Below are 16,045 nucleotides of genomic sequence, written 5' to 3'. Positions count from 1 at the left end.
TCTCAAGCGGTCATGGCAACACCACCGACTACTCCCAAGAGCGACCCCCCAGGACGAGCAGACACGGCTGTTAATTCCACAGGTAAAAAAAGAATCGCCTGTTGCTTAAAGTTTGGAGGTCAGGGGTTGTTGGTATGTCACCAGACGGCAAGACAATGGGACGGACAAGTTATGCTTTTATAGCGCAGAGAGAAGTGGCCGTCACTGTATTTTCATATATCGATATGTGTTTTTGAATTTTCTGGATTTCATAAGCACACCATCCCCAGGGTAAGATGCTGCAATTTAGTATGCACTGCCCTTATGTAACATCAGCCTTCACATAGTTATTGACTCAGAATATAATGGAAAACTGAGGTTGTGAATGATTTTACAGTTACGCTGGCATTATGTGTTCCAACATTTTTGGGCCTCTCTGTCTGCTCCTATCCTGGGATAAGTGGAGCTAACTGCTGTAAGTCTAAACCAATGTCAGTTTGAAAGTTGTAGTAGTTTAGCTCCCTTAAACACAGGGGCAGACAGATGTAACAGTTTAGTTGAAATAGCTGCTGCATGTTTCTGAGCTACAAGTACTGTGTCGGAGACAAAGCACTGGACTCAAAGACCCTTGATCTGCTTATTTCTAACACGCATTAATGCTAATATTACCTGTAGCAGGATGGGACCCTAGGGTCGCTGTGCTCTCCCCTTGGGTGCCCTCCGTACCATGCCAAGCGTTCTCTAAGCAGCCCTCGGAATCTCGCCTGCCACGTCTTTGGTGTTAGGTATTTATTGTAGGGAGGCTGCCCTTCGTTCCCTCGGCTACGGTTTCCTGCTATGCGCCTGACCCACCTCGGTCTCCCTGGCACTCGGGCGCTCTACAGCCCTGCCTTGCTCCGCGTCCTGTTGACGCTCTGTCCTTTCACAGTCTCATCTTGCTTGGGCTCTCTGGAGTCCCACCTCACGGCATTCAAACGGTTGCTGCCCCTCTCTCTCTCTCTGCGGCCTCTCGCTGCCCTCTCACTGGGGCTTCTTGCTCACCCTGAGCCTCACTGGCACTCAGGTTCTCCACGACCTTGTTCTGCCTTCTGGGGTACTCAGGGTCAGCCCTCTCCCAATACTGTGCCTTTGCCTTGGCTCTCAGGGATGACACCTCCCCCTCTGCCGCGCCCTTACGGATACTCTGGGTCAGTGCCCTCCTGCCCTGTCTTTTCTGGCAGTCTGGGAGGCGCACTCCCTCTGCTGCGCCCTTTTTGGCTTCACGGGCACTGCCCGCTCTCTCTCGGGGCCTCACACTGCACCTCACAGTGCTCAAATGGTCGCTGCCCCTCTCTCTCTGGGGCTTCTTGCACTGCCCACTCTCTGGGGCTGGGGCTCCCACACTGTTGTGGTTCCCCTATGAAGCTTCTTCCATCCTCTTATAGCCTCACCCGGTCCTCCAGTGTAACAACAACTAAAACACAAGCCAATCAGTTATAACACAAATCTATGCCTCGTGGCTAAAATGTCCTCCAAACCACACCGCAGGTGATCCATCTCTCACCTGTGTCACTAGCTGCTTGCACATCCAGGCCTTTTCCCTTTCACACATTCAGGGCCGAGCTGCTTCATCCTTGGCCGCAGGCTGCCCACTCCCTGGGCTTTGGCCTGTGATTTATGTCTGAGCCAGGCCCTGCCCGCTTCCATTCAGCTGACCAAACAGGTGTGTGTCCACTACTCCGGCTTTCCCAGTAGCAGGTATCTTACCCTTACCCTGCTACGTTACCCTTATTCTCTGCAAGGGAAATCATGTGGTCCTCCAAGGGAACTACCCAATGGCAGAGCTGTTGTTAAAACAGATTATTTGTTCGGTGCAAAAGTAAACCTCTTCTGCAAGGATGGGTAAGTGTTGGACTTTGGCTTTAAATAGCAGAGTTCTGGTCTACAAACTGCTGGCAGTCTCTGGATAATAAGGCCTGGCCTGACTTCAGAAATATAGCGCCCTGGAATCAACAGGAATAGGCTGGGTCCTTGCTTGGAAGCAGACTCTTTAAGCCAAGGTTAGCAGAGTGTAATGTATGATTCCACCGTCTCATCTGGATGTTAAATTGGGGTGGGAAGGAAGAAAGCCCAGCTGTGGGAGTGGATGGGTAATAAGGATGTAGTGATGTAATAAAGACCTGCCCAAGCCTGAATGTCCCATGATTTATACAGCATAACAGTTTCTATAGCAGCAGCACAAAACAGAATGATTTTGTATGAATAGTATTTCATTTGTCTGCTCTAAATGTAAATGATCCATTTGTAGCTGCGTCGAGTAGGATTGGCCTGTGGCATGAATCCAGAGTGAGGTGTGAACTCGGGCTTCTTTCATTTTGCATCCACCATAGTTTGGGATAGTTCCAAGTCACTATTTAATCGCATCTTGTAGCCTTCCTTGTTACAAGTATGACGCCCAGTTCAGCTGCAGCTGGGGTACAGCTATAGGAAGGTGTGGTCACAGCCCCTATTCCCCTGGCCTTCAGTGGGAGGAACCTGTTCTTGTGGAAATCTTTATGGGATGCTTTAAAGCTTGCAGTGTCATCCTCGAGTGCAGTTCAGTTGCAGATGCCGTGTTATCTGAAACCACAATTGGCACAAATATTTTAAAACTTTTATACATCATGATGTCATCTGGCTTGGCTTATTTTTTTGTCCTCTTGTAAAGTAAACCTAGACAAATCCATCATGAAAAAATGAGTGTACTCCTTCCTGGGATTTCTGCAGGGAAGGAGTATTGCTTGAAGATCTACTCACATTTACTGGCAGCTTTTTTTAAAAATAGAAAATTAAAGCTACAAAAACTCTTCTATGAACCACATATTCCATCTGTTTGTAACTTGGCTCTCGCATTGTGTGCATGGTTTTAATCAGGGCATAGGCCTTCCTTAAGGATCCTGAGCTGCCCAATTAATATTCTAGTTTTTTGATTCAATGTAAAATGATTTCTTTATCTTTGGAATCCATCTCTTTCCCATTATACATTGTGCCGCACCACGCCTCCCCCCGCCCCACTGTAAGGAGTGTGTTTTGGCTGCTGTCCTTCGAGTCCCATCAGAAAAAGCCATTTTCCAAATAATTCCCTTGGTCCACTGTTGGGGAAGTAGCACCATGTCTCACCCCTGTTGCATCAAGCACGTACATCAGGGGAAAAACACTCGGCGGGTCCAAGGATCCCAAGCCGAGAAGAAGATGGAGCTGCTAATATTGTCAACAAAAGCAACGTTGGACGTCTCAGTGGGTGGCTAGAAGGCAAAGCAGGCCTTCGTCCAGACCAAACAATGGCAGTTTTCAGGAGGTGCTTTTGGTCAGTTTTGGTGCCTTTTCAGGTGCCATTGGATTGCCTGACAGTTTGCTGCCCTTGCAAAAGCACTGCCCCAAGTGAAAGCCGACTTGTGTCTGTTCTTTGCTGACTTGTGTCTGTTCTCAAATATTTGTCCCTTCCTCAGTAACTAGTTACTCAGAATTGTGTCAAGCAACCATTGGCTTTGTTCACCTTGGATAACAGAGTGGGATGCACTTTCATTGAGCTGCACGCGAGTTTCTGGAGTCCGCAGTCACATGAATAGCGTTGCCTGGGCCTGGGAAACAACAACAGGCTATTGTTCTGGTTAGGCTTTGTATGGGCCAAAAGATGCCGTGTAATTTTTTCAGACAAGTATATGTGTGACCAAAAAAAACTAGTTAAGAAACGTGATCATCTCTCTCCTTTTTCTTCTCCCCCCACCCAATCTAGGTATGAATATTAGTTGGGCAGTCATTTATCGACTGCACGTTAAAGGGAGACAAAGTTGAGTGGAGCAAACTTCCAGTTTGCCAATGTCAGACTAAGCAAGACATTAGTTTTATGTTAAAATTATGCAGAATGCAATAAGAAATCTCTCTTCCCTGTTTATTTGCCTCTTTCTCTTTGTTCCTCTGACAGTCTGTGGAAGGTTTGTCTGTCAGGCTGTAGCTGTAAGATATGCTCTAACTTAAGTATCTGGCTGCTGGGCTGTTTCCAGCAGCTCTGACCATTGTCCCCAGAGTGCCCAGATCAAGAAGCTTTCCCTCCCTCTACCTGGCCGTAGGGAGGTTTTTGCTGTGATGACACATCTCAGGATTCATAGATCACGGGGCTAAAACCTGCCTGTCCATTGATAATTGGGAGGGGGTGACACAGCACTTCTAATGAAGCCTTCAAAAACTGAAGGAGCTAATCTTGTTCCAGATTGTGCTAAAATAGTGTTAGCTAAAACATGTTGTCTTTTCTGAGTATCTCAGAGAAGGTTTTACTACTTCACCCTTTTTTACTTCACTGTTAACTGACACTTTTATTCATGTTAATGCTGACCTTCTTTCCTTTCATAATTACTTCTTCTTCCATCCATTTTGTTGCCCAAGGGACCCAGGATAGCATGGGCTTAGAGCGCTTTACTTACAACTCCCCAGCAACTTACAGCCGCAACCCTGGTTTCAGTCTTATTGGAGTTGGCTTCACTCCTTGTAAAATTTAAAGATAAAACAAGCGGAGTCTAGAGTGGGACCCCTCCTGCATGTAGATGTGACTAATGTTACTTTTTAGTACTGTACCAGGTCTTTTTGTTCTGTACCAGATAAAAAAAATTCTAATTGATTCTAACTGACAGTTGAAGTGTAGGTTGTATAGCAAATTTTAGAAAAAAGACACTAACGAATCTTAATACGCACCAATATCTGGCTCAGTCAGGAGTTTCCTTTCCTATCAGGCACGAATACTTTTAGCAGCTCTTTGTTCTCTTTATTCTCTTTGTCTAGTGAAAAGTGCACCTGTTGGAAATGGGTCAAAGGCAAAACTAAATTCAGGTAACTTGTATTCCTTAAAGTTCTGGTTTGCAGAATCTCGTTTCTACAACATCGCACTATTTGTTGTTCCCAGGATCTAATTTCTGTAATAAAGCCACTTGTATTTGCTCACGTGGCAGTACTGTAGCATAATTTCAGGGGAGAACTTGTTTGACCATCTGCCTCTTAGTCCCAAGCGCTAGCGAGCATTGCACTAGCTTCCCTCTGCTAGCACGATAGCTTTGTGAGCAGCATGTTCTGAGATGAATGTTGGATGAAGAGTTGAGGATGGGGTTAACTGCTCCTAGCCAGGGTCTGTAAGATGTTGAGAGCTTAAGTAAATGGGTTCAGACCTGTGAAAGCTCTGGAAGGGTACAGACAGGAGACGCAAGAACAGAGAAGGACTTCACTGATGGACACGTCCTGGACTGGAGACAGTTGGATCCAGTGAAGCCAATACAGCTCGGATAGTTTCACATATGCTGAGAACATGTCTCTGCTGTGGAAAGCATTAGAGAAGAATGGCATACAAGACATTTTGACGTGCCTTCCGCTTTTTATAGGCACTCAAAAATGAGTTGTCATAGGAAGATTCCTTTACACAAAGATCGTGAATTCCCTCTTGAAGATGTATCAGGCCTGTAAGCGTTGTACGGGTACTGCGGATGTCGTGGTTGCTAACTGGAGCTTAGCCTCGGTGTTCTTCCTTACTCGCTTGCCGTGCCGTGATGGAAAAATAGGTATATTGAGGAAAAACCCAGAGCTTGGGAGGTCTTCTCCCTAACATGCCTGGGGTACTGACCAGGCTTTCTTTGCAGAGCTCCCACCTCCCCTTGACCCTGTCCTGACCACACCTGTGATGTCCCGGATTTGATGTTGGGCCGGGCACTCCTTCACTCTCTCTTCTTCTGATGGCTCTTGCCAGGGTTACGAGTGCTCCCCTGTCCTTTTTCTGTCCTGTCTTGATTTGTTTCCAGTGGGATGGCATTCCTCTGCCCTCCCCTGGGCTTGAGCTGTTCCTTTCACAGCCCTCTGTATGAGTTAAGCAAGAGTCAGCCAGCAGCCACCCCTTCCTGGCTGGCCCTTAGTTAGAGAGGCTGGGACCCCGAGGAGATTTCTCGCAGCTTAGGCAGTGGCCTGCTGCCTTGCAGTTTGTTGCAGAGTCTCCCTTCCTGGGTTCACACGGATGGAGGTGGAGGGAATTTATCTTCCTTCCCATTGCTCCTCGCTATGGCTTCTCCTGCCCTCTGTCATGCAGGTCAAGCCCTTCCCCAGCTCCGCGGTCCCTCTGGCCATCACTCACCTGTTACTCCTGGATGTCGCCAGTTCTCCTCAATTCCCAAGAAGTACCTGCATCTTCGGAGTTGCTCTGCTTGCCAATCCGGTCTCGCCTTTCACTGCAGCTCCATTCTCTCCAGCTGGTCCCTGCCCCGGCGGCAACCTGTCTCCTCTCCCCACGTCCCTTTGACCTTCTGGCTCCTCTGCCTGGAGTAAACCTGCCCTGGCCCTACTCCCACATGGGCCCTGCCAGAGTCTGAGCAGGACTTCCTTGGGATCAGCTGAGTTCCCAGTGCTTCACATGGTCCTGCTTTTCCTGATGTGGTCCAGCTGTGGGCAACTTTTCTTTACTCCAGGTGGCATGTCCCTTTTCCCCCTGTAACAGGCACCATATCAGGTGCCCTGTTACAATACCTATTTTGGTTTAACCTTGGTTAAAGTCTAATCAACAGTAAAAGTGTATGTCATTTGAAATAATGAAAAGGTTAAGCGAGGTGGGAAAAAGCATACAGTATAACAATGTGTACCTTTGCAGCTTTCTGTAAAATATGCAACAGGTGGGTACTTATTTTTTGGCCTGCTCAGGAACAGATGGTTTCTTCTACTCTCTTAGAAGCATCCTATGAAAGATATGAACAAAAATGCCTCTTATCCATACCTAGCACTCCTCTTCTCTTTTCTCTCATCCAAGAAGCTGTCCAGGCTTCCTTTGTCCATTTTTGACCATACATGCGGTTTCATGCTGCTCCATATGCTAGGAAGACTCCAGCTAAAGCTTACCAAGTTTCTTCCTTCCCTCCCTTCACAAAAATGTGAACGATGGATGAAATCTAATTGAAAACATACATAAATCTCTGGGCTGCTGCTGCTGCATTGGGCTTGCTTGTACCGCTAGACTTCTACATAAGCTGCTCACCCAGCTCTGTGGGCAAAGACATTCATTCGAAGGATCTAACAAGAGTTAGCAAACAAAGGGTGACTTGGTAATAGCTCCTGTTTGCCCAATGCAAAAAGAAACGAATTTGTGTTTTTTAGACTACTTTTGGTTACAGCCACTATTTCATTTCAGGAACAACTGAAAATGAAGCTATCAAAAATCTGCCTGAGGAAGCGCATCCAAACGTCTTTAGACATTCTTTTTCTATATCTACCCATCGTGGGTCTAAGAAGTATGCTGGAAGTAGTATAAAACCCAGGTATTATCATAAGCCATTCCACATCCCATGGAAGTCATCCTACCCTGCTTTCTTAGGCCCCAGAAACAACCTGAAGAACAGAGGTGAGTCTTTCAATGTTGAAATTCAAGATTATCAAGTTAGGGTTCTGGCACCTAAAGGGCAGACCTGAACTTTGATATCAAACCTTATATTTTTCTCAAGTTTTTGTTTGTCGTGTGTGTTTCTTTAGTGCTAGGTAGCTGTGTTAGCCCATCGCCACGTCGGTTTGTTGCGCCATTGTACACGAATCGGATCGACTATCCTGCCGGGAGCAGTCGTACCTCTCACTGCCACCACGGTTACATGGGCATTTCTGGAATGTTGCCCAGTGCCACTTGCTTTCAAAATACAAGATGGTCAGAAGTCCCAATGCTTTGTGGAAGTGAGTGACCATTTTTTGCTTTGCTGTTCCAATTGCTCTGCAAGTCATCTTTGTGCGGTTAGGATCTTCCATTGTATGGCAGCTGGTCCAGAGTTCAGTCTTGGTTGCACTGATTTTCTGTGTTGCGCTTTAAGCAGATTGCTTTGTGGTTCATTGGATGTCTTTTTGCTCTTCTGAGAGAGAGGATAAATGGGAGCCTGAGAAACCCTTTGTAAACCCTGTCCAAACACCAGAGAATATCGTACTGTACCTTTCTAAATGCTAATGGGTTTCTTTTTCCATGGCAGCAACGTAAGGTTATCATTTAATGCTGATTTTATTCTATGTTAGAGAGATCATGGTCATCCAGGGGAACCAAAGCATGGCAGAGCTGCTGTTATAACCGCTTTCCGATTCGGTGCAAGAGTACGTATTACCCATGAAGAGGGATGAATGCTATACTCTGCTGAGAGGCTTCAAGCGACTGCTGACTCTGGAAATTGTAAGCATCAAAGCTGATTCATTAAAAAACTGGAGGCCTGACGAGGAATGCCCCTTAAACCGAACTTTCAAACTGAATTTGATCAAAGATGTGCCATGATCTTAACCTTCCACATTTCAGAAGACAGCAACCAGTTGCATCTCCTAAGTTTCAACAGGTTTCTGGATTTTGTACCCAGAGAAGCCCTGGTTCACTTAAATCTTGGCTGGATTGTGCCTAGAACTTCGGCTGTATAAAGAAGCCTTAAAATGGATGTAAGGAAGCATGTATTTTGCATGAAATGCCAAGCAAACAGAACAAATATTTACCCAACACAACGTTTGTGATTTCACTTGACTAGTAAATGTTTGTTCATCTCCATATTGACATTTCCTGTCCCTCTGGCTTCTGATCTGGCTCGTGGGATGCAGCAGACCTATGGAGAGCTTGTGCCTGTAGCTTTGCAACAACTTAGCTGAGACCGTGGCTTCTCTGTCACTGGAAGGCAGCAGCATACAGTACAACCAAAGAGAAAACAGATGAAGTTAGAAGTCACCCTGGAAAACCCTGCCTGGCTCCAATGAGAAATGATTTGGGAGTCAGATCCCAGTTGGTTCATCCATTCTGTCATTTTCCTTTCGATTCCTCCTGAACTGCTTGTGTATGTAAGGCATCAAGCGGTGTTCCTATAGGCATAGGTCATCCATGAAGTCCATTAGTTAACAGATATCCATGAAGTTTTTATATAACAGCTTTTTTTTTCTTTTATAGCTGCCTAGAATAGCTATTATCATTATAGTCAGCAATAAAACTATTTATTAAAATGTTTAGGGGCTTTTTAATAATAGGAAAAGTGAAACGGAAAAACGGCAAGGCATTTAGGTCAAATGTTTGTCTCTAACCAGCTGTAGAAACCCAGTGTAGAATAAATGCTGCAATTTCTTAGATGGTCTAATAAAAGGTATCATCTCTGAACCAAGAGTGCTAGAGTTTTGCATTTCTTTCAGTGTAGAATAAATTAATTTCTCTGACCAAAATATTTATTTGGCCAGCACTGCCACCTGCAGGTTTGTCTGTTCAGAGAGACAGATTCTTACTTGATCTGTCAACTGGGTTTCGATTTTTTTTTTTTTTCCTTGGGTGGGGTGGAGCGCAGATTTATTTCTTATTAAAGGGATATAATCAACTAGAAATCTGATCTCTGTGTATATAAAAAGTAAAATAGTCTTAGCTGCAGCAAATGTTCTAGCACTGAACTCTGAGTTTTTCCCCCTTAAGTGTAAGTGTTTCTCCCTCTCTCTTCCTTCTGTAAGGTGAAAACCATACAAAGAGGAGACTAAATATATTTAGAGTAAATGGATAAGGTCGCAAATTGTGTACTTTTTCACCTTTTTGTAAAATATCTTTAAGGGTCACATAGAAAAGAAATGACATTTTAAAAATGTTGCTGCTGCTTTTAATCTTAATAAAGTCCCTTTAGATTTTTTTCCAGTTGTTTTCTGTTTCATGCTTTGCTTTAGATAGTCCGTCATAGTCAGCTACTTGTCCTATGCAAACAATGCTGTTTTGACTTCTTTGTCTTATTTTTGTCTTCCTCCCCACTGCGACCTCTGGTTGTAATCAATGTTCTTGTCCATTCGAGACAATAGTTGTCCTTAAGATGAAAACACTCAGGCTAGAAACAGATCTTGCATGTATTCCTGGAAAAGTTGGGCCTGTGTTTATCTTGGAACAAAAATATCCTGGGATCGGTATGTACATACATTATTATTTATTACCCTTCTAATCACCCTTTAGTGAGAACCTGAAAGCAATGCTGCTTTTATGCCATTGATTCAATGAAGCTATCCCTTGAAAACTGTACAGACACACTTTGCTATAACTGAAGAAAAGCTGTTACTACCTTCTTATTTGGGAAACTTTTTTAGGCTTTATGCTAGGATAAAAGTCATGGACATCTGTATGCTTGTACTCGGCCCTGGGATAAAATGGCATATCCTGGGATAAAGGTTGTGTCTGGTTACAGCCTCAAAGCACAGGACATGACTAATGCAAATAGAAAACAGATCTTTTTCAGTAACTGGTCTGTGGCTGTGAACCTTCATGCTGGGAGTACTGAGAATAGCAGTCACAGAATTGCTTCAGAATTGCTGTCTTTAAGAGCTGCCTTCAAGAAATGGGCTAGAGATAAAACCAAGCATGCTCTATTGTTGGTTGATTTTTATAATCTTAATCAGTAAATAAGACAAGGATTAAGATGTTACCAGCTGCAAAAGGAATGATGTGGCAACTGCAGTTACAGGACAGAACAGCTTCAGCATGTGCTTTAATACATCAGTTATACTCTAGTGTTTAAAACAAGACTCATGGATTTTTTTCCATACACTGGTCAAAGCCTTAGGGACTGTTTCCTTAACTTGTTCTAAACAAAACATCTCACTCAGCTTAAAGACGCGTGCTAACTAACCCTGGTGGGGGTGTATGTGGGCTGGGCATGGATACAGTCGGCCTTTCTGAAATGTATATACCAGTGCAACCAGTGCTTATTGTTTCAGTGCTGCTTTAGGTAACTATGGTGGTTTCTGTCCATGTAGTAGCTGCAAGCAGGTTTCTTTCCCTATAGAGAGGGCTGTGGGGACAGAACAACTTCACTGTGTGCTTTAACACAGCACATGGGACTGACCTCATCTCCTATTACAGAAGGACACTGGAAGAGAAGGCACGTGTGGAGGGGAGTTAGCAAAGTACAGAAATGACATCAGCCTTGACACCTCTGGCTATTTGCTATGCTCTATGTAATCTAAAAAGCCCATGTAACTTATGAGCTAGGAGTCACTGAAGTCCTCGATATATTTTTAACCAGCTGCTTGGAAATGCACTTGAATGGACACAAAAATGGGAAACTGGTCTTTCTATTCAGCCAGTTCTGCCACAATAAGCAAAATTGCCATTGACACAAGGTAGGCAGAGAACCCCCACAGCTCAGTTAGTAAGACCTGCTCTGGAAGCCCATCATCCCACAGGCCTGACAGTACTCCTTATGGCTACCTGTATGCCCTCTTCTATTTAACAGAGATGCGTTAATTCAGCTCACCAGCTGAGAGAAAAGGGGTGAGTATCTGTAGTGCTCTTCAGTTTGCAGCTGCTTCTACGCAGAAACTGCTAATCCAGATGAGTTCTGCAGTTACTTTCACTACTAACAGGGACTGGGAAAGGGAACTAAAGCCATTTTAAAGTCACTTCTGTTTCAGATCTTTGACCTTGATGTGCAAAAGTACAAGAAATCTGCTCACACCTACTTCCCGTCTGAATTTTTAGTCATTTATATAAATATTAATTTGGAAATGAAGTGGCTTGGTCTTTTGTTGACAGGGCTAGAGCCAAGCAAAGAACAGCAGAAAGTCTCATTTGTCATGTAGACCAAAGCTGAAACTCTTAATAGCAGGCTTTCCCTGAAGATGGAAAACACCTGGTGATTTAAGAGGAAGCCTTTCAGGATTGTTTAGGGTCCAAAAATCTCCACAGCATTGCTGGGAAACACTAATGCGTCTTTCCCTGCTTGTGTTAGTAATACAGATCTGCTGCCAGGATAGTCAGCCACATGAAAGACAACAGGTATATGCTGCTCGTAGTTTTGGCTATTTATATTGCATGGAACCAATTTAGAATTTGGGGAATTAAGTGACACGCAACTTTGTTAGGATGTTGCAAATGTACTTTGTATGTAGAAGAGATGTCCTCGGTATAATACAGTTTCTAAGGCAAGTTATCTGGGTGGGCAAATGCAGTAAGTCAAGGACTGGGGAGTAGGCAGTTGAAATGTAATGTTGTTTATGTCTTCTCTAGCTTTTTAAGCAGCACTCGAGCTCAATCTTAGAATGGGCTGATTACTAGAAAAATGTATGCACCGATAATTACTTGCTGGAAGCCCTTCAGAAATTAGTGACATGCACTGTTTATAATTATTTGGCAGTCCTCAGCGTCTGTACCAAGCTGTAACACGGTCAGTGCTCATGGACTGCACACGTTAAAGCTTGGGGAAGAAACCACCGAGCAAGCCAGTTGCTGCAGTAAATGATCAGGATGCTTCACGAGATGGCACTTTTCCCTCTGGTTTTACTAAACCAGTTCTCTAATGCAATGCTGGCAGCAGCAGTATTTCAGATGAGAGAGTAAACTCAGTCTGTGCCAAATAATGGCCATTAAGAGCTGAACTCCATTGTCTTTACGTTCTGTTCTGTGCTAAACATGTGTTCACTGTTACCTTAGACTATTAAATAGCTGCCACTTAAATTCCCAAGAAGGAGCTGGGAGGCAAAATTATTTTTGCAAGTTTTGGATTATTACCACTTCACCAGATGAGATTAGAGAGGTTATTTAATCAGGCCTGGTAGCTGGCAATCCAAAGCTCTCTGTTCTATGGAGTAATACTTAGCTCTCCTGGCCACTTAAGACTTGCTCTGCTAACACCATGCCAAGCCGTCTCCTTTTCCCTTCTATTTGTCATGCACTACTCTTTTCCCTACAAGAGATTCACGCAGATTAAATACTAGTTTATTCTGTGTTTACATAGCAACTGGCTGTCTTGTTTTCTACTGAACCTGGGCACAGTCCAGGTGAAGGTGGTTACCCCACCTTAATCACCTGTGACCTTCTGTCTAGGAACTCAAGGCTGTAGTTGAGGAGCAGAGCACAAGAAATCTTCTCTGCCAGGCTGAGGTAGTGCAATTGCTTCCTTGCGCACAGGGAGTCCTGGATACCACTGTATTAGCCCCATCAACAACAGAGCCCTGCCAAATGCCTCTTCTTCAGTGAACTGATTCTGCTGAAGTCAGCTGAAGCTTAGCTTCTGGCTTCAGTAGCTGCAATGCCAGGATCTTATTTCTTTGTGGAAACAAACCATGCAAGGTGCCAACTGAGCTGGATTTTCAGCAAGCTGAATAGGCTGCTACAAGGTCTCTTCTTGTTTTTAGGGGAATTGTATCTAAGCCCAGCTGGACTATGCTACAACTGTTTCCTCATTTTTAACTCTGCCATTTCAATTCCCTTTAGGGGTTAATCCAGTTGGTTACCTAGTTGTTTGCTTTTCTGTTTTTCCACTGAACGGAAAACAGACTCCTATAGGGACGGACTCCCGGTAATCTGGAGCTGGACTGTGTTGCAGACAATGATTTATTTCTTGAGATCATTATTCACTCTGACTATGCCACCTTTGTTTTATTATGTTCTTGTCAGGAGTGAGCCAAAGAGATCTTGATAACGTGCCATTTTAAAACAAACCCACTTAACCATTACTTCTCCATTGCATAAAGGGTGCTATTACATGTGCAGAAGTTTTCTGAGCTTTTAAAAACAGGGCTAAGCTGGTAAATGCCTATGCGCTTAATTAGAAACGGGAGGGGTTGGGGGAAATTAGGGGAGCTTTGTAGAAGACAGGTGAGAGACCTGGACTGGCAATAAGGGTTAATCTAGGCTGGAAATCGGGAGCAATTTTTAACATTCATAAGGGTAATTAAGCATTGGAGCAATTTACCAGGGGATGTGGAGGATTCTTTCTCAGAAGAGATCCCATAACTTAAAATGAAGCCACGGATTTGGTGAAGAAATTGTTGAATGACATGCCACGGTCTGTGCTACACAGGTGGGTCATAATGTCCCCTCTGGCTTCTATGACCTATCTTTCCCTGATGGACGGTAACAAAAGCTTAAGGAAAGGGTTAGCCAGGGATGAAAAACAGGCTCTGAGCAATGTTTTCCTCTAAGTAATAGAGGGTTCCTTTCACAGGTCATTAAACAGAGAATACGTGCCTGGGGAGGTGCTGCAAGAATAAGATCACTGATGTCTCATTCACTTCAATGACACAAGCGATGTGCCTAACCCCATTGCTGGCTGCACTTGAAAGCGCGTCAATACCTTGATCTGTTTTCCTCAGAATTGGTCCGTATCAGCTGGCAGGGCCACCTCCCCGCTGGCAAGGCCACCTCCTCTCTAGGCCAAGTTTCGTTCCAGAGGTTCTAGTCTGAACTCAGGGGGATTCTTCTGGCTTGCACGAGGTGTGAAATAGCAATTCATCCTTGCTTAGGGATGGACACAATCTGACCCTAAGCAAGCCCCTGTTCACTCTCCCATAACCAAGAGCAGAACTGAGAGCTTCCAATAGTAGAACATGACCCAGGTCCTTGCTTGTTAGCATCTGAGCAGACCCTAGGACGTGGCAGACGAGGGGAGGGGCAAGTGGGCTGCTCAGGAAGGGATTCGGTTTTCATGTGAACTTAGTTTAATTGTTGTTAGTCCTGATCAGCCAGTTACTTTGGTTCCTTTTACTTGGCTCATCTCTTGAAGAATATGTTGGCTCGGCAAGATAAACAGGCTGTCCTAGCCTCTAGCACCTGAGCAGGATGCAGCGGCCCATCTCCTGGCTGCACCTGGGTGAGAACTCAATAGAGCCCCTCGACCTCCGAGCTTTATGGAAGTTTCTGACATTTTCCAGTGGATCCAATGCTGGGAAAGCAACAGAGGAGGAGCTTTCATAGCCATAAGGGATAGGAACAGTGGAGGAGTGGTCACCAGGGGGCTGGGTGAGAAGTTAAAGATGTGCAGGGAAATGCCTGGTGTGAAGCTGGGGTCAACCAGGATGTCCTTAGTGAGTGTGCTTCTCTGGCAAAGTTATGTGGGGGGGTGGTAATTCTGAAAATAACTTCCTCATAGTTGTAACTCTTATCATAGGGAGAATATGGGCAGTGCATGTGATACGTGCCTCTCACCTTGGCTGGGTGATCAGCTTAATCTCAGCGTGGAGTTCCTCAGAAGGGCGAAGTCAACAACAAGGGCCATCTGTATTAAAGGGAAATCATCCTGCGGGGACTCTGCGGTTGCCACCTGCCACAGTCTTGTCACCTTCCTCCTCGCCCCTGCTGCTTGACCTGTGGCCCCCAGGTGCCTGCTGTCTGTGTGGCTGTGTCTTGCAGTCAGTGATGCACCTAAGTGGAGAGTACAGGTGAGGGAGGTCAGGGAGAGAGCCCAGCCCTGGGCTAGGAGAGCCCTTGTTGTGTTTGTCGATCAGGCGCCATGTGCGAACATGCAGCTTGGTGTGCTTTGTCCAGAGGGACAACCGGAAGGCAGCGTAAAATTGCACAGTATAGGCTACCTAAAGTACATAGGTACCTACATATACCTACATATTGATATACAGTGCAAATCGACTCTGTCTTCCAAACTATATTTTTCCCTGGAGAAGTGTATGTGTGTACACTAACCAAAGTACGTACATACTGGTACACAAACTCATGCACTGCCCACAAGCTATGGGTTTCCCTAAATTTGGAGAGCGAGGCTGCTCTGCTCTTTCCCTATAGTGACTAGTTCATATAGACGCAGAGATCAAGCACAACCTGTCCATGTTGCATACTCTGTGGGTATGTGTGTGTAGCCTCTCTCTCACATACACAGTGTTTATAAAAGCCTTGTGCCACTTTAAACTTAAATAACTTTGGATGTACACATAAGAGAAGCAAACTGCAGCCGGTGACTGACAGCATGATTCATTCAGTTTTTTAGCACGGTAGAAGTTATGCATAGGGTAAAGATCACAATTCATGGGATCATCCAGCAACACCTGGAAAATGTTTGCTAGGATTTGGAAAACCAGCCTGAGCGATGCATCCCGCAGGACAGCAGTGATGTGGAAGTCTAGAAATGCGAGCTGCCTTGTGTTAAAAATCAATGAAGGATGCTTTCCGTGGCGGCAGGCAGTTTGCTTCTCTCGTGGGCACGTCCACTGTTATTCAAGTTGGTTTTATGAGCCCCGTGCGTGTGTCAGTGGCGGTGCTTATAAACCCCGGTTGAAGGCGCAGCCCTCAGTGACGCGGCCGCAGCCGGCTCCGGCTCCGGCTCCGGCTCCAGCTCCC

At 45.1% G+C, this 16,045-nt stretch overlaps 2 long non-coding RNA genes across 2 annotated transcripts in view; both read left to right on the top strand.

Annotated features, from left to right (window-relative positions):
* The window catches only part of LOC109317914, a 10,735-nt gene extending 5,276 nt beyond the window's left edge, over nucleotides 1–5,459 (top strand). The window contains exons 2-4 of the long non-coding RNA XR_002103149.1: nucleotides 1,761–1,860; nucleotides 3,734–3,818; nucleotides 4,774–5,459. This is a non-coding gene — a long non-coding RNA (uncharacterized LOC109317914). The remainder of the gene's footprint in view (nucleotides 1–1,760; nucleotides 1,861–3,733; nucleotides 3,819–4,773) is intronic.
* Nucleotides 5,460–6,584: 1,125 nt separating this feature from the next.
* Nucleotides 6,585–8,400, top strand: LOC109317913. The gene is made up of 3 exons (XR_002103148.1): nucleotides 6,585–7,357; nucleotides 7,486–7,677; nucleotides 8,008–8,400. It is a non-coding gene; the product is annotated as an uncharacterized LOC109317913 (long non-coding RNA).
* The last annotated feature ends 7,645 nt before the right edge of the window (nucleotides 8,401–16,045 follow it).

Source organism: Crocodylus porosus, unplaced genomic scaffold, assembly GCF_001723895.1.
Source record: "Crocodylus porosus isolate Cpor-Errol unplaced genomic scaffold, CroPor_comp1, whole genome shotgun sequence".
Classification (NCBI taxonomy): Eukaryota; Metazoa; Chordata; order Crocodylia; family Crocodylidae; genus Crocodylus; species Crocodylus porosus.
Note: the sequence above shows the minus strand (reverse complement) of the source record. Positions and strands in the feature narration are given on the sequence as shown.